This window comes from Podarcis liolepis (assembly GCF_965112155.1).
Source record: "Podarcis liolepis genome assembly, chromosome: 15".
Lineage (NCBI taxonomy): Eukaryota > Metazoa > Chordata > Lepidosauria > Squamata > Lacertidae > Podarcis > Podarcis liolepis.
In genome coordinates, this window is record NC_139566.1 from 44,706,007 (window position 1) to 44,712,171 (window position 6,165).

The following is a 6,165-nucleotide window of genomic DNA, read 5'->3' on the forward strand; positions in this document are numbered from 1 at the left end:
TTTAAGAACATATTCTATTAATAAAAATAGCTAAAGAGCTCCATTAGTTAGGGTGAATTTTTAAATTCCTTTCCCATTTCCTCCCTGAGAAAACACTCTGCAAAGTGCAAAAACAGCACCTACCCCCTCACATTAGATCCAGATTTCTCAGGTTAGGAACAACAGGGAAGAATTAGTCCCTTAAAGATTAAAAGAAAATTTCTAATTCTTCAGGCTTCCTTTGCATCTATAACGTCTGTTTCTAATTTAATATTCCAGCACAATTTTTGAAGGGTTTGGAACACGTCAGGAACCACTCAAGATGCAGAGCAAGAAACCAATTTAATTAGAACTTGAAACAGCTAATAAGGGTGAAGAACGAGAAGGGGGGGGGGGATGAAGGAGATCTGTGTTCTACTGCTTTTCCAATATTCTCCTGCTCTGCATCCCAGCCCCTTGAGCAGTGCAAGAAACAGGGCTGGCTGCCATGCTCCAGAGACACCACTATCAGGCAAGCTAAGAGTGCTGTTCACAGTTAACTCCCCCACTAGCCGAAAAAATCCCTCAGAGAAGCTGAGATCATCGCCCATGTGCTGCAAGCAAACACTTCATTTAAATACCCAAAAGCCCTTTTCCAGCTGAGGCAGCTGGAAACATGTTAACCCAACAACTTAGGAAATACTCCCCACAGAAACGCCAAGGGTATAAACAAAGGTGGCTTTCATGAGTCACACACCGCCCTCTGCCAATTCCCAGGCACTAGAGAACTTGCACCCTCATTTTAACAACTAAACTGAACTGAACGCTGTTCATCCTTTCAAGCAGGACATACAAGGAAAGGAGAGCAAAATAAGGGGCAAGACAAGTTTATTGACGGGGAACCAAGACGATGCTTTTTCCTCAGCCACCACCAAGCAGGATGAAAGGAATAGCATAAGAGGAGACAAACTCTTTGGCTGGCGAACACTCCAGTTTAGGGAAGGGAAGCCTGGCCATTTTGACATTTTTTGGCTTGTGTGCCAAGCCCTCTAATTGCGTTAGATCACTGCTTCCAATGAAACCCCCAAAGAAGACTGAAGTAAATTAGACACAAATGAGGTCCCAAAATATACCTCTAGTTTAAACCCCCCACACACTTTCTGTATCTAGCTTTTTAGGGTTCACTTGCAGATGTGGAAAGACTCCAGGGCAGCTAACCCATATCTAGACAGGTTTACTCACAAGCAAGTTTCATTGAAGTTAATCACTCAATGGTCTGGAAACCAAGCGCTACAAGGCAATTGGGTATGTTTAGCCTGGAAAAGAGAAGCCTGAGAGGAGATATGATAGGCCAGATACAGACTATTTAAAGTTAAGACGAAGAATGATAGGAGATGTTTGTAAGGCATCTTGTATTTCTTGGCATCTTATTCATGGCCTTTAGCATGTTAGAAATCTCCAAGAACTCTTAATGCAGAGGGGTCAGAAGGTAGCCCACAGTTTGTTAGTGGACTACCTAACAGCAGCTGGTTACTGGGATTCTTGCAAAGGAGGTAGGACTGAGTGGGCCTTGGTATGGTCCAGCCAGCCACCCACTTCTGACTTAGGTAAGAAAATGTACTGTAGTCTCTCCTCAACTATTAAGAGATCCTGATCTTTTATACATTCATTTTGATAAATTAAAAATGTATTGCTGAACACAGTTTTCTAGTAAAAAGCAAGCCTTGTATGTTTCAAAGTCTGCCTTCCCTTGTCCTGATGAACTTGGAATCATACCTTAGCATTTATTGATCATACTTTTCTTGTTTGTACAATAAAGGGGATTTAAATTTGAATTCCATCCCTCTTTCATGTAGCATAATGGGATCATCGGAAGTTACAAGACCTTCATTAGCGGGGTGGGGTGAAAATTAACTGGTACTCAGAGGTGGGTCTATGTGTCAATGCCCATTTGCCCTATATATTTTTAATACCATTCATGAAAACATGACACATACAGTCATCAGGGATCCAGCTTATTAAGAAAACTCTACACTCATGATTTCACCAGCTCAAGGATTAAACAATGCTAGTTATTCCATGGCATGGAGGAGTAAACTGGGAGGAGGAAGAGGGAGAAACAGACTGACTAGATAGAACCCTAATCAGCTTCCCTTACCTAAAATTACTAGTTAAATTATATGTAAAATACAAAGCTTTGAATGCCTTTGGTTACATTAACCCTACTTTGAAAACAGTGTGCAATTATTTTATTTAGATGTGTTTCTCTTCCAGTTATTCTAGTTGGGAAATTTAGAAATACTGTACTAAGTCAACTATGCATCCTTCCTTTATTCAACTGGACTCAAGTATCAAAACATAAAATTAGAAGAGCCGGTTATGAGTATGGTATCTCTTGGCCCCAGATACAGGCACACCAAAGCAGGCCTTGATCATAAGCCTGGTTAGGACTGACCCTTTACAGCATCACAGTCCCATGGATATCATGCTTATCCCCTTATTTCCACACTTTAATTTTCAATAATAGATCCAGCAACCCTCAGTAGAACAAAAATGTGGCCCTTGTTTGTTTTTAAAATGAAAAGCTATTCCACATCTGATGCTGCCTGGGACACTAAAAACAATTTTGACAGGCTGCATGAGCTGCCATTTTACTGTTACTTTAAGAAGTACAGTGGTACCTCCGGTTACGAACTTAATTCATTCCAGAGGTCTGTTCTTAAGCAGAAACCATTCTTAACCTGAGGTAACACTTCAGCTAACGGGGCCTTCCGCTGCCGCCAGCGCGCAATTTCTGTTCTCATCCTGGGGCAAAGTTTGCAACGAGGAGCATCTACTTCCGGGTTAGCGGAGCTTATTACCCAAAGCGTTTGTAAGGAGGACAGTACGTAACCCAAGGTTCCACTGTACAAATAGGGGAAACCCTTCCAACAGTAGGAAAACAATACTATCTTAAAGGAAATTAAGCCCCCTTACTTACTTTCCAACTCTGGGTCACTGCACATTTCTGGTACATTCACATAGTCAGAGGTATGACAGCAGTTAAGCATTTACAGATTTTAAAGATTAAGATACTATAGGATAAAGGGCAATATGAAAGGGACATTTAATATGCTCCCATTCACGTAACCTACAATTCAATTTCAAACTTGAACAGAAACAAAACACAACCCTTTCATTGTACTAGACATGTGCATGCTCTCATGCACACTCTCTCTCACAGGTAGGTAGCCGTGTTGGTCTGCCGTAGTCGAAACAAAATATTTTTTTTGTTTGTTTGTTTCGACTTCTCTCACATTCACACACAGGATTATAATTTGCTAGATCATTTTTTACAAGGCTAAATTTACATGATGGCAGAATACGGTATGTTTTACCTGCTTTTATTTACTACAGACTCTAGTTCTCCTACATTTATTACTAAAATGTGGATTCACAGTCATATTGTAGTTTTAAAAGTCACAAAGATGCTAAAACACAAAACCTCAAAGAGCAGAAGTTACAAGACGTACTTGAACTTAATCAGAGTTATTTGATATTTTCCCCTTGCACAAAAACTATATATACGGAGGTATGAAGAAACTTATTTGCACCATGCACAAGAGTGAGGGAGAAGCATGCCACTCTTAATTTTTTTAATCACGGGATATTTAAGCTCTAGATGCATATCAGCAACGGAAAGATTCTTAAACCACCAAATGCTTGGCAAGGATAACTATTCTAGCCAGCTGTCCATGCAACAAAGTTCTGGTCATGTGCTAATTTCACTTTGCACACATCTCTCTCACACACCAAGCATAGGTGATTAATCGCTTAAAATGAATCTGAAAATTGAAAAATCAGTCTCGGGTAATAAACATTATCTTTAAGAAACAACTTAAGGGTAACATAGCATTCTAAACATGCTGTTCCTTGCAATCAAGGTATTTCCAATTGTAAAAGCATACATTCCTAGCTGCTCTATAAGGAAATCTATAATCTCAACACTCGTGGCAGGAAGTTCTGCACTTGCTCTGCTGTTTGGCCAATGGCACTTCCACCCACCCAGTGATGTCATGCAGCAGACTGCTCACCAGTTGATTGCTGCATCTCTCCACCCAGTTCAAATGAAACTGCCTGCCTCTCGGCTTCCAAGAGCTTTTGTGTTGGAAGGAAGGGGATCAAGGAGGAAGCACCTTCCTTGCTAACAGCAGTAATCTGGAACCCTTACCGGGTCTCCAGCACAAAGCAGATGGCCTCCACCTCCCAATGCTGGTCTACCTCCTCGTCTCCCTCTCTCAGGCCAGATCGCTGCCTGGGTACCAGAGAAACCTGCTGCTGTCACCCGAGGCAAGAGCAGATCAGATGACGGAGCAGAGTCTGTGTGACTCCATTAGCAGACTGACAGGCAGAGCTCAGGAATGCTTCTTCCCAGAGCCAGCCCTACCATGAGGCCAGGCCAGGCAACCGCCCTAGGTGGCAGGATCTCGATGTTGATCTCCCACCCCTTGTTTCTGATGTAGCTCTTCCCTCGCCCCTTCTTCCTTGGCAGGGAGGAAGGCTCCATTTTGGGGTCCACCGCAGGTCCCAAAATGCTTTGGGCTGGCCCTGCTTCTCCCACCCTCCTTATGGCAGGCTGAGAGGGAGAACTTGACAGCTTTTTAACCCCACACCCCTCCAGACACACATTCCTAAAGTCTGCATGGAGAACAAGGCTGGCGAAGGGGCACCGCAGGGCCTTTCCAACTCGTCTGGAGAAGCAGATGCAGAGCCCGACCTATGCTCAACCTCTGCCCCACTCCTTTTACAATCCTATTAGCTCAACAGCCATAGGCGCAAGCCTCCATGCCAACTGAAAAACATAAATAGACCCCCCATTTAGGAACTAAAAATTTAACCTAAGAGTATTAAAACATCAGGGGCTCTAAATACAAAACACCCCCCACTCCCCCAAGCTTGCAAAGGACCCTTCAACACCCACCAATTAACCCTTTAGTGAAGGCTGAGATCGGCTTCAGCTGCTACCTGGGGGGCAAAGAAAGCTTCTCATCCGGATCCTCCCAGGACAAATAAGAGTCCGAGCTGGAAAGCAGAGTCTGCCCCCTCCCCGCCCTCAAATATCATATTTTACCCCAAGAAAGCAATCAACCCCGGGGCTGCAAAATGAGCAGCTTAGCCCTTCCAGCGACGCCTGGCAAAAGCGATACAGGCTGCTCCCACAGAAGGGGGGCGAGGATCCCCCCCGCCCCCCCTGACGAAGAGTCTCGCGCAGCGCATCCCTCGCCCCCCTGGACGGAGAGGAGCCCTCGCCCCTCCTGCTCCAGCCCACCACACCTTCAAGAGGAGGGGAGAGCAGCCAGACCCCCCCCCCGCTCCAAGAAAGAAAGAATGAATGCAAGCGATGCTGCTGCTGCTGCTGCTGCTGCTGGGGGGGGCACAGCTAACAGACGGCAGAGCAACAGACCCCCCCCCCGAAAACGCCGCGGTCCCTCTGCGGGCGAAGCAGGCAGGGAGCAGGCGGGGAGGCGGAGCTGGGGCCCCTTCCTCCAAGCCGAGACAAAGCAGGGGACCCCCCCCCCCGCGCCCGCGCCTCGGAGAGGGAAGAGCAGAGGCGAGCCCGGACCCCGTCCCCGTCCCCCCGGCCTCACCCCGCCAGACGCGCCGGCAGCGCCCTCGTCTCCCTCCGGCTCTTCCGCCTTCCTGCCTGGGCTCCGCAAGGCGGGCGGGCGGGCGGGCGGAGACGCGGAGACAGGCCAGCCCCGCCGCCTCCTCCCGTGCTGCGCGCGCCGCTCGCTCTGCGCGGCTCTGGGCCCCCTTCTCTCCGCCCGCCCGCCCGCCCTTCCTCCGGACTCTCCTCCTCCCCGCGGGCTCCGCCGCGCTCTGCCGCAGGCGCCCCACGCCCCCTTCCCACGCCCCTTCGCCGGGCCCCGGGGACTCGGCCCGCAGGAGGGAGGAGGCGGGGATGGGGCCCGCGCCAGCCCGACCCCCGGGAAGGACAGCAGGTCTTCCCGCTCGCCGGGGCCCTTTTACCCTGGCGCCCAATGGTCTTTGGCCCTCCCTCTCTCATCGGAACGGGCTGCCTTGTGTGGCTCACCGCAGGTGCCGAAAGGCTTCGGGCCGGCCCTGGAGATGGCCAGGAACTTGGGCGGCTAATGGATGGCGAAGGAGCCAAGAGGGCTCTTGCACCCGGTCCCGCCTGCGGCTTCCCCAGAAGAGAGGTCTGGTTGG

The 6,165-nt window shown here is 48.2% G+C and overlaps 1 protein-coding gene across 27 annotated transcripts in view; it reads right to left on the reverse strand.

Moving 5' to 3' along the window:
- CLIP1 (CAP-Gly domain containing linker protein 1) overlaps window positions 1-5,760 on the reverse strand; it is a 107,793-nt gene extending 102,033 nt beyond the window's left edge. For 21 of the 27 annotated variants that reach the window (XM_083476650.1, XM_083476665.1, XM_083476663.1 and 18 more), the window contains exon 1: window positions 5,586-5,753. The gene's annotated coding sequence lies outside the window, so the exon portion shown is untranslated. Of the gene's footprint in view, window positions 1-3,970; window positions 4,409-4,918 lie in introns of those variants that run through there. The other 6 variants (XM_083476648.1, XM_083476645.1, XM_083476646.1 and 3 more) reach the window with 5 other exon arrangements.
- Between the last annotated feature and the right edge of the window lie 405 nt (window positions 5,761-6,165).